At 42.0% G+C, this 11,221-nt stretch overlaps 1 pseudogene; it reads left to right on the top strand.

Moving 5' to 3' along the window:
- The window catches only part of LOC109888831 (splicing factor 3B subunit 3-like), a 32,555-nt pseudogene that overhangs the window by 2,127 nt on the left and 19,207 nt on the right, over nucleotides 1–11,221 (top strand).

Genomic DNA, 11,221 nt, shown 5'->3' with positions numbered 1-11,221 from the left:
GTTGGACCTCGGTCTGAACCACGTGGTGTGCAAGTACAGCGAGGCCCTTGATAGATAGAGAGAGAATATTTTGTAGAATGGCCAGACAGAAGTCTCTCCTCAGTAAAATGCACATGACAGCCAGCTTGGAGCTTGCCAAAAGGCACCTAAAGGACTCTGACCATGAGAAACAACATTCCCTGGTCTGATGAAATCCTGCTTGAACTCATTGGCCTGAAGTGTCATGTCTGGAGGAAACCTGGCACCATCCCTAAGGTGAAGCGTGGTGGCAGCATGCTATGGGGATGTTTTATAGTGGCAGGGACTGGGAGACTAGTCAGGATCAAAGGAAAGAGATCCTTGATGAAAACCTGCTCCAGAGCACTCAGGACCTCAGACTGGGGCGAATGTTCACCTTCCAACAGGACAACAACCCTAAGCACACAGCCAAGACAACGCAGGAGTGGCTTCGGGTCAAGTCTCGGAAAGTTCTTGAGTAGCCCAGCCAGAGCCCACATTTTAACCTGATCGAAAATCTCAGAAGAGACTTGAAAATAACTGCATTGACGCTCCCCATCCAACCTGACAGCTTGAGAGGATATGCAGCGAAGAATGGGAGGAGCTCCACCAAATATAGGTGTGCCAAGTTTGTAGCGTCATACCCAAGAAGACTGGTGATTCAGCAAAGTACTGAGTAAAGGGTCTGAATACTTATGTAAATGTGATATTTCCATATACTTAAAAAAAAAAAAGTTTATGCTTTGTCATTATGGGGTATGGTATGTAGATTGGCGGGGGACGATTTCATCTATTTTTTGTTACGTTACAGCCGTATTCTAATGTGGGGAAGTCAAGGGGTCTGAATACTTTCCGAATCCTAGTTACTATTAAATTCCCCTCTTTCTAAATTTCTAACTGATTTGTTACATGTGCTGTTTAGAACTGTTTTCCCATGAATTGCTTTTTGAGAATATTTGAAAATGATGTTTTAGTAGCTGCTTCATTACAGCAGTTGCATGTTTAGTAATAGGCTTTTGACTGGAGGACTGTAGGTTTTCTATTGTTGCATGTTTCTGTTAAACTCTTAAATGAAAAACGTTGTATGTGTGCTTGGTATCGGAGAGGAAGAGGCGAAGCGAGAGGTTTCGCTCTCGACCAAAATTGGTCCCAAATAATCCCAATGCGTTTGTGGTCTTTATTTTGGGCCTAAACTTGTCGCCTGCCTCCCCACCTTGGAATAACTCTTATTGTTAGGGCGGAGACAAGCATCTCATCATTATATACAGGTCTCTGATAGTATTTTACTGTTTGGATTTTTTTTTTTTGTTGACTGGTTAATGAGGGTCAGTTAATTTGCACCCCTAGTGTAAACATTGTGTCATCATGACCCCCTCTTTTGTCCAGTTCCTGGAGGCTCTCATGGTCCCAGTGGAGTTTATCTGTTCAGAGAACTACATTACCTACAAAAACTTTGGCAATCAGCCTGACATTCGCTGTCCCATCCCACGCAGAAGGGTGAGTTTCTGTAAAGTTGAGTAAAAAATGTACTAACAAAGGACTTGGCTAACCAGACCAGTCGCGTTGAATTTGTGAATGTTTGTATGGATCAGTTTTAAGTTATTGGTACTATCCACACAGTGCCCTCATTCTTTATTTTGCCCTAAACACAGAATGACCTGGATGATTCTGAGAGAGGCATGATCTTCGTCTGCTCAGCCACCCACAAGACCAAGTCCATGTTCTTTTTCCTGGCCCAAATGGAGCAGGGGGACATCTTCAAGGTCACCCTGGAGACAGATGAGGAGATGGCGAGGGCAGCAGTGTGCAGTCTGAGATAGAAACTGGGGGAGAGCAGCATAGAGTGCTGTTGAAGTGATGAGTCTTCATGTCTCTTCTCTGACAACATGAATATAGCATAAACACCTGATCTCAGCACACACACAGGTCCGTATTCACATGATGGGATTCCTTCTCATTCCAAAACATTTACAGAGATGAGGATTAAGTACTTTGACACCATCCCTGTAGCCACAGCCATGTGTGTGCTGAAGACTGGCTTCTTATTTGTCTCTTCAGAGTTCGGCAACCAGTAAGTCATTCATTTTGCTAGAATCCCCCTCAATACCACACATTACTGAGACATCCATCTTTATCATCTTGCTCTTCTGTGTGAATCGGTGTGTTCATAGTCTCCTCCCTTCTCTCTCTGCTAGTTACCTTTACCAGATAGCCCATCTTGGAGATGACGATGAAGAGCCAGAATTCTCCTCTGCCATGCCCCTGGAGGGAGATTTCTTCTCCCAGCCACACCCCCTCAAGAACCTGGTGCTGGTGGACGAGCAGGAGAACCTCTCCCTCATCTCCTGCCAGGTGTGTGTATTTATGATGGAGCTCCGTTGGCAGCAGATAGTCTTCCTGGGGTCCAGTCAAATGAAGGCACTTGTACAATTTTAAAAACATTACAATACATTCACAGCAGAATGCCCTCAGGCTTCTACTCTACTACCACATATCTACAACACAGAATCTATGTCTGTATGGTGTGTATGTTAACGTGTGTGTATATATACATGTGTCTGTGCCTATGTTTGAGTTGCTTCACAGTCCCTGCTGTTCCATAAGGTGTATTTTCATCGTTTTTTTGTTACTTGATGTGGAATATAGTTCCATCTATTCATGGCTCTATGTAGTACTGTGCTTCTCCCATAGTCTGCTCTGGACTTGGACTTTTAAGAGACCTCTGGTGGCATGTCTTGTGGGGTCTGCATGGGTGTCTGAGCTGTGTGCCAATAGTTTAAACAGACCGCTTGGTGCATTCAACATGTCAATACCTCTCACAAATACAAGTAGTGATTAAGTCACTCTCTCCTCCACTTTGAGCCATGAGAGATCGACGTGCATGTTATTAATGTGTACCTCCAAGGACTAGCCGTGCTGCCCTGTTTTGAGCCAATTGCAATTTTCCCTCCTCTAAGTCCCTCTTTGTGGCACCTGACCTCACGACTGAACAGTAGTCCACGTGCGACAACTAGGGCCTGTAGGACCTGTCTTTTTGATAGTGCTGTTAAGAAGGTAGAGCAGTGCTTTATTATAGACCAACTTCTCCCCATCTTAGCTACTGTTATATTAATATGATTTGACCATGACAGTTTGCAATCTAGGGTAACTCCAAGCAGTTTCGTCACCTCAACTTGCTCCATTTCCACATTGTTTAGTTGAGGTTTAGGATTTAGTGAATGATTTGTCCCAAATAACGCTTTTAGTTTTTTTTATTATTTAGGAGTAACTTATTCCTTGCCACCCATTCTGAAACGAACTGCAACTCTTAAGTGTTGCAGTCATTTAAGTTGCTGTAGAAGTTGACATGTATAGTGTTGAGTCGTCCGCATAGGGGCGGCAGGTAACCTAGTGGTTGGGCCAGTAACCGGAAGGTTACCGAATCCCCGCGCTGACAAGGTAAAAATCTGTCGTTCTGCCCCTGAGCCAGACAGTTAACCCACTGTTCCCCGGGTGCCAACAACGTGATGTCGATTATGGCAGCCCCTCGCACTTCTCTGATTCAGAGGGGTTGGGTTAAATGCGGAAGACACATTTCAGTTGAATATGTTCAGCTGTACAACTGATTAGGTATCCTCCCCTTTCCCTTACATAGACACACTGGCTTTATGCTTGTCGTTAGTAAAGATTTTTTTAAAGTAGACCGCTCGCTCCCCTGGGGAATTCCTAATTCTACCTGGATTATGTTGAAGAGGCTTCCATTTAATTACACCCTCTGTGCTCTGTTAGACAGGTAACTTTTCATCCACAGTATAGCAGGGTGTAAAGCCATAACAGGTACATTTTTCCAGCAGCAGACTATGGTTGATAATGTCAAAAGCCACACTGAAGTCTAACAAAACAGCCCCCACAATGTTTTTATCATCTCTTTCTCTCAGCCAATCAGTCATTTGTGTAAGTGCTGATCTTGTTGAATGTCCTTCACTATAAGTGTGATGAAAGTCTTGTTCATTTGTTTACTGTAAAATAGCATTCCATCTGGTCAAACAATTGTTTCCAAAAGTTGACCAATGCTTGGTAACAGGCTGATAGGTAACCAATTTGAGCCAGTAAAGGGGGCTTTACTATTCTTAGGCAGCGGAATGACTTGTTTCCCTCCAACCCTGGGGGCACACACATTCTAGTAGGCTTAAATTGGAAATATGGCAAATAGGAGTGACAATATCGTCCTCTATTATCCTCAGTAATTTTCCAGCCAAGTAGTCAGACCCCATGGCTTGTCATTGATGATAGACAATACTTTTCACCTCTTCCACACTAACTTTACAGAATGAAAAATTACAATGCTTGTCTATAATAATTTGGTCAGATATACTTGGATGCATAGTGTCAGTATTTATTACTGGCATGTCATGCCTAATCTTGCCAATTAAAAAATCATTGAAGTAGTGGACATTATCAGTTGGTGTTGTGATGAATTGATCCATCTGAATCAATGAATTATGGGGTTTGCCTTTTTTCCCAAAATATAATTTAAGGTGCTCCAAAGCTTTTTACTATCTTTCTTTATTTAATGTCTTTGTTTCATAGTGTAGTTAATTATTTTTATTCAGTTTAACCACATGATTTCTCAATTTGCAATAAGTCTGCCAATCGGTTGTGCAGCCAGACTTATTTGCCGTTCATTTTTGCCTCATCCTTCTCAACCATACCATTTTTCAATTCCTCATCAATCCACAGGGATTTAAGTTCTCAGTCATTTTCTTCATGCTTATTATCAACTGGAATAAGCAATTTCATAATTGTGTCAAGTACAGTATCTGTTTGCTCCTCATTACACACCACGGACCAACAGATTCTTTACATCAATAACATAGGAATCAATACAAAATACACTTACTTATACACTATATTAGGCCCAGCCTTTGGAACTGAAGTTTTCCTAGATATGGCTACTATATTGTGATCACTATATCCGATGGATCTGGATACTGCTATCAAGCTCATTTCTGCAGCATTAGTGAAGATGTGATTAATACATGTTGATTTATTTCCTGTATTGTTTGTAACTACCCTGGTAGGTTGACTGATAACCTGAACCAGGTTGCAGGCACTGGTTACAGTTTGAAGCTTTTTCTTGATTGACAGGATGGCATTGTCTCGCTCAATCCGTGCAATGGCTACTGCTATAGGTTGCAGGCTGCTTACCACTCTCTCCCAAAATACATCATCCTGGAAGATCCTCTTGATGGGGCTGTCCCTATTGGCAAACTGATATGGCCATTTCTTGGAGAGACTCCTTCCGCTCCAGGAAACTGTCAAACATGATGAAAACACCACCCTAACGGGTGTTGCTGGGCAGCTTCAATGTGGTGCTCTTGTTCTTCTCACTTTGCTTGGTGAGGTAGCTTGCTGCTATAACTTGATGACCCTGCACATGTGATGGAAGTATGCACTGTGCATGCAGAGGGTTGCAAGTCCACTGATTTGGGGATAGTTTAACCAAAATATACCACAAGGCCTTGTGTATCCCACAAAAAAGGGTTGCTGTGATAAGCTAACGTTTTTGATGAATTTAAGCAAAATTCCCAGGCTTAACTTGCCCTGGAAAATTTCCAGAAAAATTCTGGAAATTTAACGGAACGTTCCTGCTCAGTCAGACTGCTCTATCAAATCATACCCTTAATTAGAATATAACACACAGAAATACGAGCCATGGGTCATTAATATGGTCAAATCCGGAAACTATCATTTCGAAAACAAAACGTTTATTCTTTCAGTGAAATACGGAACTCTTCCATATTTTATCAAACGGGTGGCAACCAAGTCTAAATATTGCTGTTACATTGCACAACCTTCAATGTTATGTCATAATTCTGGCAAATGAATTAGTCATTGTTAGGAAGAAATGGTCTTCACACAGTTCGCAACGAGCCAGGTGGCCCAAACTGCTGCATATACCCTGACTCTGCTTGCACTGAACGTAAGAGGTGACAATTTCCCTAGTTAATATTGCCTACTAACATTAATTTCTTTTAACTAAAAAAATATATATATTTGTGTATTGATTTTAAGAAAGGCATTGATGTTTGTGGTTAGGTTCATTGGTGCAACGATTATGCTTTTCGCAAATGCACTTTTGTGAAATCCTCACCCGTTTGTCAAAGTAGGCTGTGATTTGATGATAAATTAACAGGCACCACATTGACTATATGCAACGCAGGACAAGCTAGTTAAACCATGTGCAGATAACTAGTGATACGATAAGTTTAATGCTAGTTAGCAACGTACCGTGGCTCCTTGCTGCACTCATGTAACAGGTCAGCCTGCCACGCAGTTTCCTCGTGGATTGCAATGTATTCGGCATCCAAAAATGCAGATTAATCAGTTGACCTCTAGTCTCAATGCAGCCTTATAGTGCTGTGAAAGGAAACTGGATCCCATATGATTTGGGTGGAACCCATCCTCCTTATAGATAGAATGTGTATTGTTTCTAAAAAGGTATCGCAATTGTCAACAAAAGTTACACATTGAGCTGCAATTATCACGTAGCCAGTTGTGAAGAGAGAATCCTGCTAAAGCGATCAATGCCGCGATTCAGAGATGGCAGAGGGCCAGATAGGATGGGTATTATTGGTGTTTAACAGAGGAGTCAATCAACTCTTTAAAATCCAGTTTCAACTTTTCAAAATTGCCCTTCATAATGTCATTAAATCTATTTCCATGTCCTGAAGTAGTACATTTGGGAGCAGCTTAGTAAGGTAATTTTACTCGAGCTCTGGGATAAGGCATTGTTTTTGTACAAGGAATGGTCACATCTCTTATTATGGAGCTGCCCAGAATCACAGCTGATGAAAGGACAAGGAAATCCACCCACTTCCACGCCTCTCATGTTCACGTGGGCCATTTCTTTAGCACCTTTCTGGGATACTTTAATATTTTAAAAGTAAATGGTTGCCTACAGCAAAGTGTTTAAATCATTTCTAACTTAACAATTTCTGCTAGTTAGTTTTTGCTACCATGTGGGATTTCGCTTGCTTGAGCCTGCTAACTGAGTGTTAGTTCACCTGTTTCCATGTTTAATTGTAAACATTTATCTTATGAAGGAGGAGTTTAATCGAACTGCTTAACTATTTATCTGTACATGGAATTGTATATATATTTTTTTCTTACCCCTCATCTTTACAGGAAAATGCCACAGGCACTATCTGATGTGTGGAGACATTTCACTGCAGCTAATGTAGAAGGAGAAGCTGTGTACATTTGCAAATACTGTGCAAAAGCATATGTGAAGAATGCAACAGATGCAGAATCATCTGGCCAAGTGCATAAAGTTCCTTTAGCGCTCACAACAAGCAACCTCTGACAAAAGTCCCTCTACTTCTATTCGAGGTGAAAATGATGAATCAGATAGAAACAGCTCATGGTCCTCCTGGAATCAGAAGTTGTTTTGACTCTATGGAGGAATGTGGTCAGAGAAATTATCAATGTTTTGTTCGAGCTGTGTGTGCAACTGGTTCACCTCTGATACTCTTCCAATAATGTGTATTGGAAGAGATTTCTGAATGTTCTTCGCCCAGCATACGCCCCTCCAACCAGACATACTTTATCTACTCATTTGCTAGATGCAGAGTTCAACAGAGTTCAAGTGAAGGTCAAGCAAATTATAGAGAAAGCAGACTGTATTGCAATCATCTCTGATGGGTGGTTGAATGTTCGTGGGCAAGGAATAATTAACTACATCTCCACCCCTCAACCAGTAATTCTACAAGAGCACAGACACAAGGGACAACAGACACACCGGTCTCTACATTGTAGATGAGCTGAAGGCAGTCATCAATGACCTTGGACCACATAAGGTATTTGCACTGGTGACTGACAATGCTGCGTACATGAAGGCTGCTTGGTCTAAAGTGTTGCTCTAAAGTGGAGGAGTCCTACCCTCACATCACATCCATTATACGGAGACTTGATTACACACAGGTGGATTGTATTTATCATCATTAGTCATTTAGGTCAACATTGGATCATTCAGAGATCCTCACTGAACTTCTGGAGAGAGTTTGCTGCACTGAAAGTAAAGGGGCTGAATAATTTTGCACGCCCAATTTTTCAGTTTTTGATTTGTTAAAAAAGTTTGAAATATCCAATAAATGTCGTTCCACTTCATGATTGTGTCCCACTTGTTGTTGATTCTTCACAAAAAAATACAGTTTTATATCTTTATGTTTGAAGCCTGAAATGTGGCAAAAGGTCGCAAAGTTCAAGGGGGCCGAATACTTTCGCAAGGCACTGTATCTTTTCATGTGACAACACTGAAGAAATGGCACTTTGCTACAGTGTAAAGTAGTGAGTGTACAGCTTGTTTAACAGTGTAAATTTACTGTCCCCTCTAACTCAACACACAGCCATTAATGTCTAAACCGCTGGCAACAAAAGTGAGTACACCCCTAAGTGAAAATGTCCAAATTGGGCCCAATTAGCCATTTTCCCTCCCCGGTGTCATGTGACTCGTTAGTGTTACAAGGTCTCAGGTGTGAATGGGGAGCAGGTGTGTTAAATTTGGGGTCATCGCTCTCACACTCCCTCATACTGACTGGTCACTGGAAGTTCAACATGGCACCTCATGGCAAAGTACTATCTGAGGATCTGAAAAAAATTATTGTTGCTCTACATAAAGATGGCCTGGGCTATAAGAAGATTGCCAAGACCCTGAAACTGAGCTGCAGCACGGTGGCCAAGACCATACAGTGGTTTAACTGGACAGGTTCCACTTCCACTCAGAACAGGCCTCGCCATGGTCGACCAAAGAAGTTGAGTGCACATGCTCAGCGTCATATCCAGAGGTTGTCTTTGGGAAATAGACGTAAGAGTGCTGCCAGCATTGCTGCAGAGGTTGAAGGGGTGGGGGGGTCAGCCTGTCAGTGCTCAGACCATACGCCGTACACTGCATCAAATTGGTCTGCATGGCTGTCGTCCCAGAAGGAAGCCTCTTCTAAAGATGATGCACAAGAAAGCCCACAAACAGTTTGCTGAAGACAAGCAGACTAAGGACATGGATTACTGGAACCATGTCCTGTGGTCTGATGAGACCAAGAAACTTATTTGATTCAGATGGTGTCAAGCGTGTGTGGTGGCAACCAGGTGAGGAGTACAAAGACAAGTGTGTCTTGCCTCCAGTCAAGAATGGTGGTGGGAGTGTCATGGTCTGGGGCTGCATGAGTGCTGCCGGCACTGGGGAGCTACAGTTCATTGAGGGAACCATGAATGCCAACATGTACTATGACATACTGAAGCAGAGCATGATCCCCTCCCTTCGGAGACTGGGCCGCAGCGCAGTATTTCAACATGATAACGACCCCAAACACACCTCCAAGACGACCACTGCCTTGCTAAAGAAGCTGGGGGTTAAGGTGATGGACTGGCCAAGCATGTCTCCAGACCTAAACCCTATTGAGCATCTGTGGGGCATCCTCAAATGGAAGGTAGAGGAGTGCAAAGTCTCTAACATCCACCAGCTCCATGATGTCATCATGGAGGAGTGGAAGAGGACGCCAGTGGCAACCTATGAAGCTCTGGTGAACTCCATGCCCAAGAGGGTTAAGGCAGTGCTGGAACATGATGGTGGCCACACAAAATATTGACTCTTTGGGCCCAATTTGGACATTTTCACTTAGGGGTGTACTCACTTTTGTTGCCTGCGTTTTAGACATTAATGGCTGTGTGTTGATTTATTTTGAGGGGACAGCAAATTTACACTGTTATACAAGCTGTACACTCACTACTTTACATTGTAGCAAAGTGTCATTTCTTCAGTGTTGTCACATGAAAAGATATACTCAAATATTTACAAAAATGTGAGGGGTGTACTCACTTGTGATATACTGTATGTTGAAAACCTTTTGGGAGATGCGATGGATCATTCAATATTTCCTTTTGTTGTTCAGTGAAATCATCCCATGTGAAGAGTCGACTCATTTAATTAAAGTTCAGATTGTAACTAAATAGTTTTATTTCTATAGGAAGGAGGTAATCATTGCAATTATGTCTACTTATGATAAGGTTTGTTTGTCTCCATATGGTAAATATAAACAATGCAAAAAAACATCTACATTTAAATCGTATTAGTATTCATTTGCATATTCCTGTTATTTCCATAAAGTTTCCACGACTGAAAATGTGCAACCCTATGTGCGTGTCAATAGTTTTCGATTCCCATAGATTTTTGTATTTAAGGTAGTTATGCACCTTTTCCTCTTGTTCTCAACCGAGGTGTTTTCCCATTTTTGGATACGGTGTGGTTCACCACATGCAGTCAGAGGCCAGACAGCCTCACAATGAAACTGATTTTTGCTCGCTTGCCATGCGGGTTAGCAGGAGGACTAATGGGGCAGGGTTTGTGGAGAGGGATGTTATGCTGTTGCAGTGATGAGTCATGTCTCTTCTCTGACTAAATGGTTTTCAATAAAACTTCACAAGGTTTAGAGTGTTAGATTTGGCTGCTGGGGAGCAAGGAAACCCACAGCTCTGCTAAAACCACTTACAACTGTGTGCTGTTTTCAAGGATTTTAACGAAATGCCAACTATTTGGTCTTGAAAAGCGTAGTCAGACGGACACATTCCTGATTATTCCATGCAAAACAATTGTGCCCATTTTAGCTTTGTTATACTGCATGATCATGTAATTTCAGATGCGTAGGGTAGCCTCACGTTATCTCTCAATAGTAGGCGCCATTGGATAATTGCGTGATATAAAATTTACCAACTATACCTGACGAGTATGAGTGGTTTAGGTTAATTTCCAATCTTTTGTGGGCACTGCCTATGATGCAGCAGTAGGGCGCATTTGCCATGGTACTGTTAGATGTTTACTTTGCAAGCACCAGTATATTCTTTGTACAGTTGGCTAAACATACTGTATAGTGAGTGGTAATTAGACCTAATGGACTTTTTTCTCCAACCAATGTAGGCCTACCTAGCGACATCAATTAACATGATCCTCTTTTAAACATTTTTTTAACTACCTTTGCACCTGACAGACATTTGGGCTATTGATTTATGGACCACATCAAATTAACTAGCGTCAATATGGTTAGTTAACAAACAAACTTTCAGGGGATAAACTAGATGGCAAACAAATCAAATAATATAGTCATCTATAGTGATGTTGACCGTAGTCCAACTGACAACTTCTCCAGGACGAGGACAATTTGCCCCCCAGCAGCCAAATTTAATGTATTGTGAC

The sequence above is a fragment of the Oncorhynchus kisutch genome, linkage group LG4 (assembly GCF_002021735.2).
Source record: "Oncorhynchus kisutch isolate 150728-3 linkage group LG4, Okis_V2, whole genome shotgun sequence".
Taxonomy (NCBI): Eukaryota; Metazoa; Chordata; class Actinopteri; order Salmoniformes; family Salmonidae; genus Oncorhynchus; species Oncorhynchus kisutch.
The sequence above is the reverse complement of the archived record's forward strand: the minus strand, read 5'-3'. Positions and strand labels throughout refer to the sequence as shown.